The sequence below is a fragment of the Sus scrofa genome, chromosome 6 (genome assembly GCF_054392235.1).
Source record: "Sus scrofa isolate SSC_HxYL_T2T_F1_AM1 chromosome 6, Sscrofa_HxYL_maternal_Yorkshire_Landrace_v2.0, whole genome shotgun sequence".
Lineage (NCBI taxonomy): Eukaryota > Metazoa > Chordata > Mammalia > Artiodactyla > Suidae > Sus > Sus scrofa.
Genome location: NC_139388.1, coordinates 64,375,054 through 64,390,425, shown reverse-complemented (window position 1 = coordinate 64,390,425; position 15,372 = coordinate 64,375,054). Strand labels below are relative to the sequence as shown.

Genomic DNA, 15,372 nt, shown 5'->3' with positions numbered 1-15,372 from the left:
TACCTTTTAAAATTGAATCCCAAAAAGTTAAATACTTAGGAATAAATCTGACTAAAGAGGTGAAAAATTATATGCTAAGAACTGTAAAACATTAATCAGGGAAACTAAAGAGGATTCCAAGAAAAGATAAGATATTCAATGCTCCTGGATTGGAAGAATTAATATTATTAAAATGCCCATACTACCCAAAGTATTCTACAGGTTCAATGCCATTCCTATCAAATTACCCATGACGTTTTTCACATAACTAGAACAAAGGATCCAAAAATTTATATGGAACTATGAAAAACCCAGAATTGCCAAAGAAATCCTGAGGAAAAAAAACACAGAAGGCATCTCTCTCAGTCTTCAGACAATATTACAAAGCCACAGTCATTAAGACAGTGTGGTACTGGTACCAAAACAGACATACAGACCAATGGAACAGAATAAAGAACCCAGAATAAACCCAGACACCTATGGTCAATTAATCTTTGACAAAAGAGGCAAGAATATAAAATGGGAAAATGACAGTCTTTTCAGCAAGAATTGCTGGGAAACCTGGACAGCTGCATGTAAGTCAATGAAACTAGAACACTCCCTCACACCATGCTCAAAAATAAACTCAAAATGGCTTAAGGACATAAACATAAGACAGGACACCATCAAATTCCTAGAAGAGAATATAGGCAAAATAGTTTCTGACATCAACCATACAAATATTTCCTTGGGTCAGTCTTCCAAGGCAACAGAGTTAAAAACAAAAATAAGCAAAGGGGACCCAATCAAACTTACAAACTTTTGCACAGTAAGGGAAAACACACAAACAAAAAATCAAAAAGACAACCTATATAATGGGAGAAAGTAGTTTCAAACAATGCAACCGACAAGGGTTTCATCTGTAAAATATACCAAAAACTTATACAACTCCATAGCGAAAAAACAACCCAATTGAAAAATGGGCAGAAGACCCAAAGAGACATTTCTCCAAAGAAGATATTCAGATGGTCTACAGGCACATAAAAATGCTCAACATTACTAATTATTAGAGAAATTTAAATCCAAACTACGAAGTACCACCTCACCCTGTTCAGAATGGCCATCATTGACAATTCAACAAATAACCAATGCTGGAAAAGGTGTGGACAAAAGGGTGCCTTCCTTCACTACTGGTAGGAATGTAAATTCTTATAATCACTGTGGAAAACAGTCTCATACAGCGACAGTTTTACCTCTTCCCTTCCTATTTGGATGCTTTTATTTCTTGTGTGTCTGATGGCTGTGGCTAGGACTTCCAGCACTATGTATAATAACAGGGGTGAGAGTGGGCATCCCTGTCTTGTTCCAGGTTTTAGTGGGAAGGCTTTCAGCTTTTCTCCATTGAGTATTGTATTTGCTGTGGGTGTGTCATAAATGGCTTTGATTATGTTCAGGAATGTTCCCTATGACCATATGACCAAGTTATTCAAATTTGGTACACATCAAAAATAACGTAAAACAGAGACTTGAAGAGATATCTGCAAACTCATCTTCATAGCAGTGCTATTTACAACAGTGAAGAAGCAGACACAACGCAAATGTTGGTCTTCAGAGGAGTGGGTAAATGAAATATGGTGTATGCCCACAATGGACTTTATTATCAGCCTCTAAATGGAAGTCTCGTCACATGGAACAACATGCAACTGCAATAAGCCAGTCGCACAAAAATTACTTTAGAATTCCACACACATGTGCTATTATGTAAAGTTGTCAGTTTCATAGAGCAGCAAAATAGAATGGGGGACACTGGTGGCCAGGAGAATAAGGACTTGTTACCTAAAGAATATAGAGATCAGTTTACAAGATAGGACATGCCTGGAGTCCACAGCTTAACAGCAGGAATATACTTGACAGTAATGACAGCAGCAGTAAAAACTGGCTCTGTCATAAGCTTATTTTATGATTTCAACAAAATACTTTTCTTATGCAGATTTTCAACATACATACAAGTTAGAGGACAAAACATTTTTCAAGAAGAACTGATTCGCTTTTGGAAAAAATCCTGGAAAGAAAAACACATGCTATTATTTTTTTTTTCCTAGGAAAGTTAAAGTTCTGTGGGTATTAGCATAAACATTCATTATGGGCTTTGTTTCTGTTGACGGATAATGAGAAGTTGGGATTTTTTTCCTTGAAAATTAAAAAACAACCTTTCCTATAAAGAAAAAAGATATCCATAAACAAGATAACTGTATACCTCAAGGAACTAACCAGAGAAGAAACTCAGCCTTTATAAGTTAGGAGAAGGACCGGGTTACTTTGTGGTACAGCAGGAATTATCACAACCTTGTAAATTCACTAAACTTCAGTAAAGCTAAAAAAAATCAGAGCAGACGTAAATGAAATGAAGACCAAAAAAGCAGCAGAAGAGATCAGTGAAACCCAGAGTTGGTTTTCTGAAAAGAAAACCTGCATTACGTACCACTGGCAGGAACGTGAGGGCGGTAACATCCACAGGCAGGCAATGAGGCATTTCCCACCTCGCTCCTGTTCCCTCTTCCCGTTTCTCCCTAAGTCCAGCTGAATTTACTTCCCTTGAGAAAACAAGAAACAGGCTTTCATTTCATCACAGCAATTCACCTCTCTTCCTGGGACTCCCCTCTCCCATCACTTCAGTCGTCTTGCTCCTGCCCAGACTCCAGCTCAGGTGATTCCACCTGCTCATAGCCACCTGCTGATCATCCTCAATCACCAGGATCAACTCACTCTCTTATGCACCAAATGAAATTCATATTTTCCTTGCTGTTTTACTCTTTTTTTCATCTCTCCTCCTAACACATTGAGAGCAAGATGAGGACAAGTGCCACTTTCCTTATCAACTAAGTTTCACTCAGCCCACAGTGTCTGGCCACAGTGAGCTGTTTGTGTTACCTATGTCCACTTCACGTCATCTCCAACAAGAGAGGGAGGAAATACAGAAATTTATTATGGTCTCTCCTTTGAATTACTTGCAAATTTCCTAGCATTCAAGGGTGTTAGGTTTTTGTGGTAGCTCCAATGAATCCCATAGAATTTTATTGGCAAAAAAATCTGATGACTTTTTGCCCAATATATGGTCATATGACCCCACTAGCCATGACACTCCATGTTGCTCCATCAAAGTTCTGTGCACCCAGAGCACAGATGTGGGTGCTCGGAGTAAGGCAGGGTCAGGAAGTATCCAGCCCAGTGTTAGTGCACAAACACAGCTCTGAAGTCCTCTCCTGTTGGAAACTTTCTCTGTCCTGTTCTTTACCCTGAGATTAAAGACAAAGAAACACTCAGCTGGCTGGTCTTTGCTCCAGAGCTCTGTGCAGGGAAGCGTTCATCAGGATGGGTGAGAGGCTCCTGAGTCCATAGTTACAGTGGACAGGGTCCCTGGACTGGTTCTCCCCACAGAGGTGCTGTTATCATATCATAGGCTGCATCAGAGACACTATCTGCATGGAGACTCTGGGGCATCTCCAATGAGGAGAAAATTTTGTCCCCAGTGCAATCATTATCCTCCTCTTCAGGTGATGAAGGATGACTTTTGGAAATTATCAAAAAGATCCTAATGGGTAGTCAAAGAGATGGCAGAAAAACCCTGCATTCCTTGGGGAAAACTGTAGTTCAGAACCAAAGTGGTAGTCGGGCATTAACGGGACACTTGAAGGTGCATCTAAGGCTTCCTTTACTACATTTTCAACTGAGCATGTTTCTCAAAGATTTTTCCTCTTTCAAAAATGCTGGGTATATTATCATTCAATCAGGATTCTTGTGTTCTCTAAATTCTACAATTCTTGATATTTTTGTCCAAGGTCTTCCTAGTCTGAAAAACATATAAATTTGAAGCCCTCTTTCCAACTTCAAAAGTGCTGAGTATCCCTAATGTTCACATGACTCCTCAGCAAGATTGTAATTTGCCTTCCAAGTACCCATTCAGCTCATCCTCTAAATAGGCAACCAGATACCCCCACAGCTCTTATTCTGGATCATGTGCACTGAGATGAGCTTTTTCTGCATTTGAAGACTAGACTTAGAGAAGCCATTTAGAGAAGATAGTGAAAACAACAGAGTTCTTTAAAACTGTTAAAAGGACTGATGTTACTGAAAGTTGCAAAGCAGAAAAGGCGAGAAGTTCTCTCCACTAAAGCAACAATGAAACAGGCAAGAGTGTCAGAATTCACACTTTCAGAATTCTGGAATCTAAGAAATATTACATCAGCCAGGAGGACACTGAGTAAAGAACTAAGGTGCTTAGATTTGGTGAGAAGGAGTTGTGAAATTTAACGTAAGCCTACCATCCACTGCGTCCCTCAAGGTAACTGGCTGTGAACATGGCATGCCTTATTCCCTGTCCTGGGAGATGGCATGATGGGAAGCAACCACACCTAGTTCTTAAAGGCTTCTGATTCAGTGTCTTCACCTGCCTAGTGTATCGGTGATGGATTGGTTCAGGGCTGCCTTTGTTTCACCTTCCTTCCCCAAAGCTTGAGGGTGGGAATGTTGTTGAGAGCATTCAAAGGCAAGCACACTAATTGAAGTTGCCTGGGTTAAGGGGTAACAGGGAAAACCTGAAGCATACTGAAAAGTCTTGTAAGAAAGAGGCTGGAGAAGATGACACACAGGGAAATGAGGGCTTTGAAAACCTCTCAGGTGCACAGGGATTTAGCAGGTCATGCACATGGATGCATGATCCCAAAAGATCCTAGAGCATCCTATGCTTCCAGCACTGGCTGAACTTTATTTTCTGTGAGAAGGCAGTGGAGTCTACTCAGAATTGTCAACATTCTGAGTGAACCAGGAGAAACCCAATCTGCAAAGAGTAGGAGAGGCTTTTGATATTTGACTCCAAGCATTAAAGGAAATCTCTACCAAACACTTCTCTGACCATAAAGCCAAGACAGCAGAGACTTCTGCACTTAGGGATCCTTGATTTGAAATCCTTTGACCTCAGAGGGAAAAAAGAGTGTAAAGTAGCTCAAAAGAAGAGATGCTGCAAAGTGTAAAAACGTGGGATCCATTGCCAATGGCACAACGTAAAATCTGCATTTGCTGCATGTGGGAGTTCGTTTCCCCCAGCTGCCCACCTGAGTTATGGTGCTGGCTGGTACGTGATTGCTAGCTTCAAACAGTGTTTAGAACCCAAGTTCCCAAGACTTTAGGACTGCCCCGCATCCCGTAAGAGATTCTTGGAAAACACTCCGGTCTCATTCTTTACCCTTTCCAATGTTCAACCACCAGTACGGTGGCCAGGAATGAACCACAAGAGGTCCAGGGCATAGACAGGGTAGCTGGGTCCATCGGTAGGCTCTTTCAGCTTCTGTATGATAGGCAGCATCAAAGGCTTCTCATGTCGTCTGCAATGATGAGGAACTCACGGGCTGTGCCAACATTCAACATCCTATCCACTGTGGAAAGAAAAACTAGTGGTTTGGCTATAAAATAGCCTCGAGGCTCACTCATCACTTCCACTGCAAAGACCCCAAAATCCCTTCAGCATAGCTTATTTAATTCTGCTCTACTCTCCATATTTCAAGTGCTCAGTGGGTAGCATGGCTGACATTTTCAACAGCACAGGACTATGGCATAAATTAAATATTTTATGTTCTTGAAATGTATCCAAGTGATTCTACTCCATAATCATGGGAAGAAACAACCATTGTTCAAGGGGCATAAAATTTTCAGGTGCTAAAATGAAGCTAATGCCTATATTTGATGGAGAGTTTTTGGAAAGTTTCATTTTTTCAAGGCTTTTTATGGGTGGGTTAAGCATATACAGATGCCTTACCTTAGAATTTCCCCAGCCTCAGGTTCATCTGGAGAAGAGCTCTCAGCTGGGGCCCTAGTTCTTTCATTTTTGAAACAAGGGGACCCATCTGGGAACTGGGACTGACTTTCTTCTTCTGAGATACCAGAGAGCAGAAGAGGCACAGTTAACCTTACCTATTGGGTTTCTTCTGCAGTGAACTGATGCACTGGGCATGGCAGATACACCCACATTTCTGGTACATGGGTTTTTCAAGATGATCCAGGCAGCCAATATGTCCACTTGCTTCTTTAATGTGTTCAGGCATCACAGTGTTTGGGGGGAAAACCCTGGTCTTTCGTTCATGCCGGGGTCAGATTTTGGTGGGTGAAGGAATTGATGTTGTCTAGGATGTGACTATGCAATTCTGTGCCCAGTCGGGGCTGTATGTTCACATGTACATACTTTCATCCAGAGGGATGGAGGCCACTCTATTTTCTGCAATACTGGGACCCTGTGTGAAGCACGTGCTCCCAAGTGCATGTGTAGAGCCTGCAACTGGTCCTGGACCCACTGGGACAACCTCCTCGTCCACTTTCTGCACCTCGTCCATGTCTCCAAACCCTGGATAACATCACTGAGGCCCTGGCCACCAGAGTTCACGGTGCATTAGAATTACCTGGAGGAATTTTAACACTCAGATCTGATGCCTCTCTGCCAGAGAGAATTTCAGGTTTAATTCATCCGAGTTCTTGTTACTCAAAGTGTGCCCCCATCCCCACCCAGACCAAAAGCATCAAACCACCCCTGAAGTCTCTCAGTGTAGAACCTGCATTCTCACAAGATATCCAGGTAATTCCAGAACACTTTATGTTTTGAGAAGTCCCGTCTGGGTCACAACCTAGACAGCACTGTTTTTTTTAAAGGTCATTAGGTGACACAACATGTGGACAAGGCTAAGGAAAAGATTCTGGAGAAGCATAAAAATGTAGGATGCCAGAATCCAGTTAGTCTTCACAGTAATGTGGAATTGATTGCACAGCAGCTTTTCATGGGCTTTTAGTGGAAAGTGTCAGGTTTTACAGATTTTTTAGCTGGGAAATTCAGCATCCTTGGCTCATCTGTAGACTAGTTCTCAGCAGGGTCTTCTATCCTTAATCTTTGAAATGAGCTTCTCCGGTTGCCCACTGAATCCAATGTGGTTGTCTAAGGATCTCAGGCTGAAAGAGCTCAAGTCACCTCTTGTCTGTTTTTTTATTACCTCACAAGACACCTGAAAACATCTTGTCCTTTTTCATATACTCACGAGGAAGAAAGCCTATAATATTGATCTGTTGTTTTGTGGTAGATTTACAGTAGAATGTTTAGGCAGTACATAGAAAAAACAAAGATAAATCTTACACAAACGATACTATCCCATGTGTCTTATGCTGCTTCCTTCTTTCATTTAGTAATTCGCTGGTCATCTACTGAGGGCCAACTGTATGTTATGTATGAATAATTGAGCTCCCTAAAAAATTAGGAAGCTCAGAAAAAACTTCTATGACAGTTATATCTACAGCAGGACACATGGGTATAAACAAACCACAGTGCAAGGAGAGAGTCTAGCCATTTACATGGCCTTGTCATCTGTCCATTTTATACAGTATTTTCTTTCTCTCTGCAGTGGACATGACCTTGGATGTCAACACAGCCACCAACCCCCTCGCGATTGCTGTTGACACAAGGATCATCCAATGTAGCACCTCAAACAGGACTCCCAGTGCCTCCTGGGAGAGGGAGCCAAGCCTCGTGTGTCCAGGGCTTCCTTCTGTTCATCTCTGACCACCCTTTATGGGAGTTAGATGGGGTAACAACAAGAGCAACAAGGTATGGGTGTGGGTATTTGCAAAGAATTGATACCTGGATAGGAAGTGCCAAAATTTCCTCAGACCTTGGATTCTGAACTAGAAGAGTTTAAGAAATGGGAAGCACTTCTTAGCCAAAACTAGGCCAGGGAATACCATCTGGATGGACCTCAAATGTCAATTAGTGGGGATTTTACTGGATTTGGACATTGGGAATATTTTTTAACATTATCGTTGGATTCTGTATCTTCACATGTATCCACATTTTGGCATCAGACCCCCATGCCCATTCTTTCTCTTTCAAACAAAATAATGTCTGTGCCCTGAAGAATCCAGGCACTGCGATCCATTAAAAAAAAGTCCTGGGACGCAAGTTCTCTTTCTCTGTCTCTGGTGTAGACTGCAGCTCTTCACCTGCCCACAACTCCTCTTATGATTCCCAGGAATTTTGTGTTGTTTCTGGAACAGCTTTACCAGTTCATTGGGCTTTACACAGCTCTCAGCCTGCTTAGGAAGACCTTGCAGATTTCCAGGATTCTTTGCGCTTCCTCCAAGATGCTTTCCACTGCACCCCTAGGCAAATCACAGCTATGTGTCCACCCAGGAGGCCCCTTTTGGAGTCCCATCCCTCTGTGCTGCTTTGGAAATAACTTTCTCCACCCTCCAGGAAATCTGTAGGTTTCTGTCATCTCAGAAGACCCCCTGAAGAATTCCATTCTGCAAAAAGAATTGGAGAAAATCTTTGCCAAGGATGCAACAGACAAGGGCCTAATCTCCAAAATATACAAACAACGCATGCAACTCAACAACAACAAAAAAAGCAACCCAAGAGTTCCTGTCATGGCGCAGTGGTTAACGAATCTGACTAGGAACCATGAGGTTGCAGGTTCGGTCCCTGCCCTTGCTCAGTGGGTTAACGATCCGGCGTTGCTGTGAGCCATGGTGTAGATTGCAGATGCGGCTTGGATCCTGCGTTGCTGTGGCTCTGGCGTAGACTGGTGGCTACAGCTCCGATTCGACCCCCAGCCTGGGAATCTCCATATGCCGCGGAAGCGGCCCAAGAAATAGCAAAAAAAAAAAAAAAAAAAAAAAAAGCAACCCAACTGAAAAATGGGCAGAAGACAAAAATAAACATTTCTCCAAAGAAGACATACTGATGGCCAACAGGCATATTAAAAAATGCTCAATATCACTAATTACTAGAGAAATGCAGATCAAAACTACCATGAGGTACCACCTCACACCAGCCAGAATGGCCATCATTATCAAGTCATCAAATAACAATTGCTGGAGAGGGTGTGGAGAAAAAGTACCCTCCTGCACTGTTGGTGGGAATGTAAACTGGTACAACCACTAGGGAAACAGTATGGAGGTTCCTCAGGAAACTAAACATAGAACTACCTTATGACCCAGCAATCCCACTGCTGGGCATATATCTGGATAAAACTTTCATTTAAAAAGACACATGCAGCGCTATTGGTCATCACAACACTATTCACAGGAGCCAAGACACGGAAACAACCTAAATGTCCATCAATAGATGAACGGATTAAGAAGATGTGGTACAGATACACAGTGGAATATTACTGAGCCATAAGAAAAACAAACTAATGACATTTTTAGCAACATGTTTGGATCTAGAGCCTCTCACACTAAGTGAAGTAAGTCAGAAAGAGAGAGACAAATACAATATGATATCACTTATTTGAGGCATCTTAAATATGTAACAGATGATGCTATCTGGAAAAAAAAAAGGAAGAAAAAAAGAAAAATAACAAACACACAGAATCCAGAAACAGATTCTGGCAAAGAAGAGCAGACTTGGGGTTCCCCAGGGGGGAACAGGAGGGAGTGCGATGGATGGGCATTTTGGGGGCTTTTTGGATGCAAACTGTTACATTTAGAATGGATGGGCAGTGGGATCCTACTGTACAGCACAGGGAAATGTGTGTGACTGGGTCACTTTGTTGTACAACAGAACTTGATGAGACATTGTGAATCAACTATACTTTAATAATTAAAAAATAAATTTTAGGAGTATTTGTTCTAAAATAAGTAAATAAATAAATAGCATTTTACCATTAAAAAAAAAAAGTCTTGGGAACCAAAATGAGTTTCTGTCCTTTAAAAATGAACACACGAGTAAGTTATGTGTCCTTGAGATTTCTGTTTTGCTCACAAATTTAAAATTTTATACCAGAAAAATATGATATTTTCAACTATAAATCATAATTTAATCATCTAAAACTAATACTTAAAATATTGCATGATGAGATGAAACATTAGAATTGACGTCTTTGAGACTTTGGTTAACTTTGGTGTCTGGGATCTCTTTCCAGATGTTTGCATGTGTCTTCCGCTACCTTCGATTCGATCTACCTTACTGGGATTGCATGTTCTCGGATTGCATTTATCTTAGCTTTCACCACATTCAGGAGATAGACATATGGAATAATTACGCTGACTGTTGAGTTGAGCAGAAGTTAGGAGCACAAAGACCTGGTAGTGCAGAGAGAAATTTGGATCCTCTAATGAAAGGGATAAACACATGGGTAATTTCTCACCATACGTGAACAAAGTTCTCTAAGAATCCCAGACTTGTGCTTTTCTAGGTCAAGGGCAATGATTTAGGCTTTGCAGATGTTGCAGGATGGCCTAAGACAACGTTTGATGCTCTCACACCCTCCATTCTCCCTTGGTTCCTTCTCTCGCATTCCACATTGCCACTCTTATTTCACCTTCCTTCTACAGAACCGATTAATAGTATTTTCTGTCAATTATGGGTATTCATCATCCCAAGTATTTTCTTTCTTAAATTTTATTTAACTTTTATTTTTTAAGATTTTTTTTCTACTGCAGTTGATTTACAAGGCTCTGTCAATTTCTGTTGTACAGCAAATTCACCCAGTCACATATACATATACATATGTATATATTCTTTTTCTCACATCGTGCTCCTTCGTAAGTGACTAGATACAGTTCCCTGGGCTACACAGCAGGATCTCGTTGCTTGTCCGCTCCAAGTGGAATAGTTACGATGTGGAGATGATGATCTCTAAGCTTTCCTCTCAAGGGATCATTGACTTTTTTAAGTTTATTTATTTATTTTATTGAGATACAGTTGATTTACAATATTATATTACTTTCGGGTATGCAACATAGTGATTCAGTATTTTTGCAGATTATAATTCATTTTAGGTTATTATAAAGTAATGGTAGAATTCTATGTGCTAAACAGTATGTTCTTGTTTCTTCTCTCTTTTTTTTTTTTTTTTTGTCTTTTTGCCATTTCTTGGGCCACTCTCACGGCATATGGAGGTTCCCAGGCTAGGGGTCAAATCGGAGCTGTAGCCACCCGCCTACGCCAGAGCCACAGCAACGCGGGATCTGAGCCGCATCTGCGACCTACACCACAGCTCACAGCAATGCCGGATCCTTAACCCAATGAGCGAGGCCAGGGATCGAACCCGTAACCTCATGGTTCCCAGTCGGATTTGTTCACCACTGAGCCACAGCGGGAACTCCTGTTTCCTACCCATTTTATACATAGGAGTTTGAATCTTTTAATCCAATACTCCTAATTAGTCCCTCTCACCACCTCTATCCCCTTTGGTAACCACAAGTTTTTTTTCTATTATCTGTAAATCTGTTTATATTTTGCATATGCATTCGCTTGTATTATTTTTTAGATTCCACATATAAATGATATTATACGGTATTTGTCTTTGTCTGACTCATTTCACTAAGTATAATATTCTCTAAGTCCATCTACATTGCCATAAATGGCAGAATTTCTTTTTATGTCTGGATAATATTCCATCTTCTTAATCCAGTTATGTGTAGATGGACATTTGGGTTGATTCTATGCCTTGCCTATTGTAAATTGTGCTGCTATGAACATTGAGGTGCATGTATTTTTTTGAATTAGTGGTTTTTTTTACTATGGATATGTACCCGGGGTGAAATTGCTGGATCATATGGTAGTTCTTTTTTTAGTTTTTTGAGGCACTTCTATACTGTTTTCTATCCTGGATACACCAATTTACATTCCCAAAAACAGTGCAAAAAAGTTACCTTTTCTCTGCATCCTCTCCAACATTTGTTATTTGCAGATTCTTTGATGATAGCCATAAAATATAATCTTTTGGAGACTCATATACAATGACTACCAATAAGAATGAATATGGTTAAAATAACACTATAATTTTTAGAATGGAATGATAAAACACCAGCCGGTCCCAAAACTAGGCAAAAGATAAAACAGAAAAGCAGACAGTTCAAATGGAAAATTAAGACACAAGTTTCTGTTTTTCAATGATGTAAACTAAATGATAAGTATAGAAGCACCTAGATACCTACAACAAATACTAATAGACATAAAAGGAGAAATTGATGGGAATACAATGGACAGATCCTCTAGACAGAAAATCAATAAGGCAACAGAGATCCTAAAGGAAACAATAGAAAAGTTAGACTTAATTGACATTTTCAGGACATTACATCCAAAAAAAATCAGAATATACATTCTTCTCAAGTGTACATGGAACATTCTCAAGGATTGATCGCATCAGGGGCACGAAACTAACCACAACAGATTTAATGGTATAGAAATTATTTCAAGTATCTTCTCTGACTACAATGTCATGAAACTAGAAATCAACCACAGGAAATGAAATGAGAAAAAACCTACTACATGGAGACAAGAAACATGCTACTAAAAAACCAATGAGTCAATGATGGAATCAAAATGGAACTATAAAAATACCTCAAGACAAATGATAATGAAGATACAACCATCCAAAGTCTATGGGATACCACAAAAGCAGTGCTTAGAGGGAAATTCCTCAATAAAGAAGAAAAATCTCAAATCAACAACTTAAGCTGCCATCTAAATGAATTAGAAAAAGGAGAAAAAACAAAAACTAAAGTCAGTAGAAGGAAGGAAATCATAAAGATCAGAGAGGAAATCAATAAAGTAGAAATTCCTTCAGAAGGGATTAGCATGAGATCCTGCTGTGCAGCACTGGGAACTAGGTCTGGTCATTTACGATGGAGCATGATAACGGGAGAAAAAAGAATGCACACGTATGTGTAACTAGGTCACCATGCTGTACAGTAGAAAATTGACAGAACACTGTAAACCAGCTATAATGGAAAAAATAAAAATCATTATATAAAAAATTATAACTATAAAAAATAAATTTAAGATTTGTGTGATAGCTCATAAAAATAAAATAAAATAGAGGTTCAAAAAACAATAGAAAAAAATCAATAAAATCAAGAGCTGGTTCTTTGAAAAGGTAAACAAAATTGACAAAACTCTGGCAGGACTCACCAAGAGGAGGAGAGGAAAAAAAAAAACAAAAAAAAAAACATAAAAAAATGTAAAAGGAGATATCACAACAGATACTGCAGAAACACAAAAAACCATAAGAGAATACTATGGACAATTATATGCCAGCAAATTTGACAACCTAGAAGGAATTTCCAGAGCACGCCAAGATTGAATCAAGAAGAAATAGGTCAGCTGAACAGACTGATCACTAGAAACGAAATTTAAAATGTAATTAAAAACACTGCCTACAAACAAAATTCCAGGACCAGATGGCTTTACAGGCAAATTCTACCAAACATACAAAGAGGAACTTATACCCCTCCTCAAATTTTCCAAGGTTTGAAGAAAAAGAAACACTCCCAAAGACATTCTATGATGCCACAATCACCCAATACCCACACCAAAGATACTACCAAAAAAAGAAAATTATAGGCCATTATCTTTGAGGAATATAGATGCAAAAATTCTCAACAAAATCTTAGCCAACCGAATCCAACAACATATCAAAAAGATCATACACCACAACCAAGTGGGATTCATCCAAGGTTCACAAGGATGGTTCAACATACAGAAATCAGTCAACGTCATACACCACATAATAAAAGAACAGTCAAAGACCATATGATCATCTCAATAGATGCAGGAAAAGCATTTGACAAAGCCCAACATCCATTCATGATCAAAACTCTTACCAACGTGGGTATAGAGGGAATACACCTTAACATAATCAAAGCCATTTATGACAAACCCACAGCAAATATAACACTCAATGGATAAAAATTGAAAGCCTTCCCACTAAAATCTGGAACAAGACAGGGATGCCCACTCTCACCACTGCTATTCAACATAGTATTGGAAGTCCTAGCCACAGAAATCAGACAAACAAAAGAATTAAAGGCATCCAAATAGGAAGAGAAGAGGTAAAACTGTCACTGTGTGCAGACGACATGATACTACACATAGAAAACCCTAAGGACTCAACCCAAAAATAATTCTAACTGATCAACAAATTCAGCAAAGTAGCAGGATATAAAATTAACATTCAGAAATCAGTCGCATTTCTGTATACTAACAACAAAATATTAGAAAAGGAATAAAAAAATACAATACCTTTTAAAATTGTACCCCAAAAAGTCAAATACCCGGGAATACACCTGACCAAGGAGGTGAAAGACTTATATGCTGAGAACTATAAAACATTAATCAAGGAAATTAAAGAAGATGTAAAGAAATGGAAAGCTATTACATGCTCCTAAGTTGGAAAAATCAATATTGTAAAAATGGCCATACTACCCAAAGCAATCTACAGATTCAGTGCAATCCCTATCAAATTACCCATGACATTTTTCACACAACTAGAACAAACAATCCAAACATTTATATGGAACCACAAAAGACCTGGAATCGCCAAAGCAATCCTGAGAAATAAAAACCAAGCAGGAGGCGTAACTCTCCCAGACTTCAAGCAATATTACAAAGCCACAGTCATCAAGACAGTGTGGTACTGATACCAAAACAGACAGACAGACCAATGAAACAGAATAGAGAATGCAGAAATAAACCCTGACACCGAGGGTCAATTCATCTTTGACAAAAGAGGCAAGAACATAACATGGGAAAAAGACAGTCTTTTCAGCAAGCATTGCTGGGAAACCTAGACAGCTGCATGCAAATCAATGAAACTAGAACACACCCTCACATCATGCACCCAAATAAACTCAAAATGGCTGAAAGACTTAAATATAAGAAAAGACACCATCAAACTCCTGGAAGAGAACATAGGCAAAATATTCTCTGACATCAACCTCATGTTTTCTTAGGTCAATCTCCCAAAGCAACAGAAATAAGAGCAAAAATAAACCAATGGGACCTAATCAAACTGACAAGATTTTGCACAACAAAGGAAACCAAAAATAAACCAAAAATACAACTTACAGAATGGGAGAAAACAGTTTCAAATGATGCAGCTGACAAGGGCTTCATCTCTAAAATATACAAACAACTTGTACAACTCAACAGCAAAAAAGCCAACAACCCAATTGAAAGATGGGCAAAGAACCTGAATAAATATTTCTCCAAGGAAGATGTACAGATGGCCAACAAACACATGAAAAAGTGCTCAACATCCCTGATGATTAGAGAAATGCAAATCAAAAATACCACAAGATACCAGCTCACACCAGTCAGAATGGCCATCATTAATAAGTCCACAAATAAAAAATGCTGGAGGGGGTGTGGAGAAAAGGGAACCCTTCCACACTGTTGGTAGGAATGTAAGCTCATATAACCACTATGGAGAACAGTATGGAGGTATCTTAGAAATCTATTCATATAACTATCATACGACCCAGCAATCCCACTCTTGGGCATATATCCAGACAAAACTTTCCTTGAAAAAGACACATGCACCTGCATGTTTATTGCAGCTCTATTCACAATAGCCAAGATATCAAATCAACACA

The 15,372-nt window shown here is 39.5% G+C and overlaps 1 long non-coding RNA gene across 1 annotated transcript in view; it reads right to left on the bottom strand.

Annotated features, from left to right (window-relative positions):
- LOC110261067 (uncharacterized) overlaps nucleotides 1-15,372 on the bottom strand; it is a 106,383-nt gene that overhangs the window by 39,419 nt on the left and 51,592 nt on the right. The window contains exons 3-5 of the long non-coding RNA XR_014805093.1: nucleotides 5,926-8,292; nucleotides 5,070-5,390; nucleotides 2,441-2,552 (exon numbers count right to left, since the gene is read on the bottom strand). This is a non-coding gene — a long non-coding RNA (uncharacterized LOC110261067). The remainder of the gene's footprint in view (nucleotides 1-2,440; nucleotides 2,553-5,069; nucleotides 5,391-5,925; nucleotides 8,293-15,372) is intronic.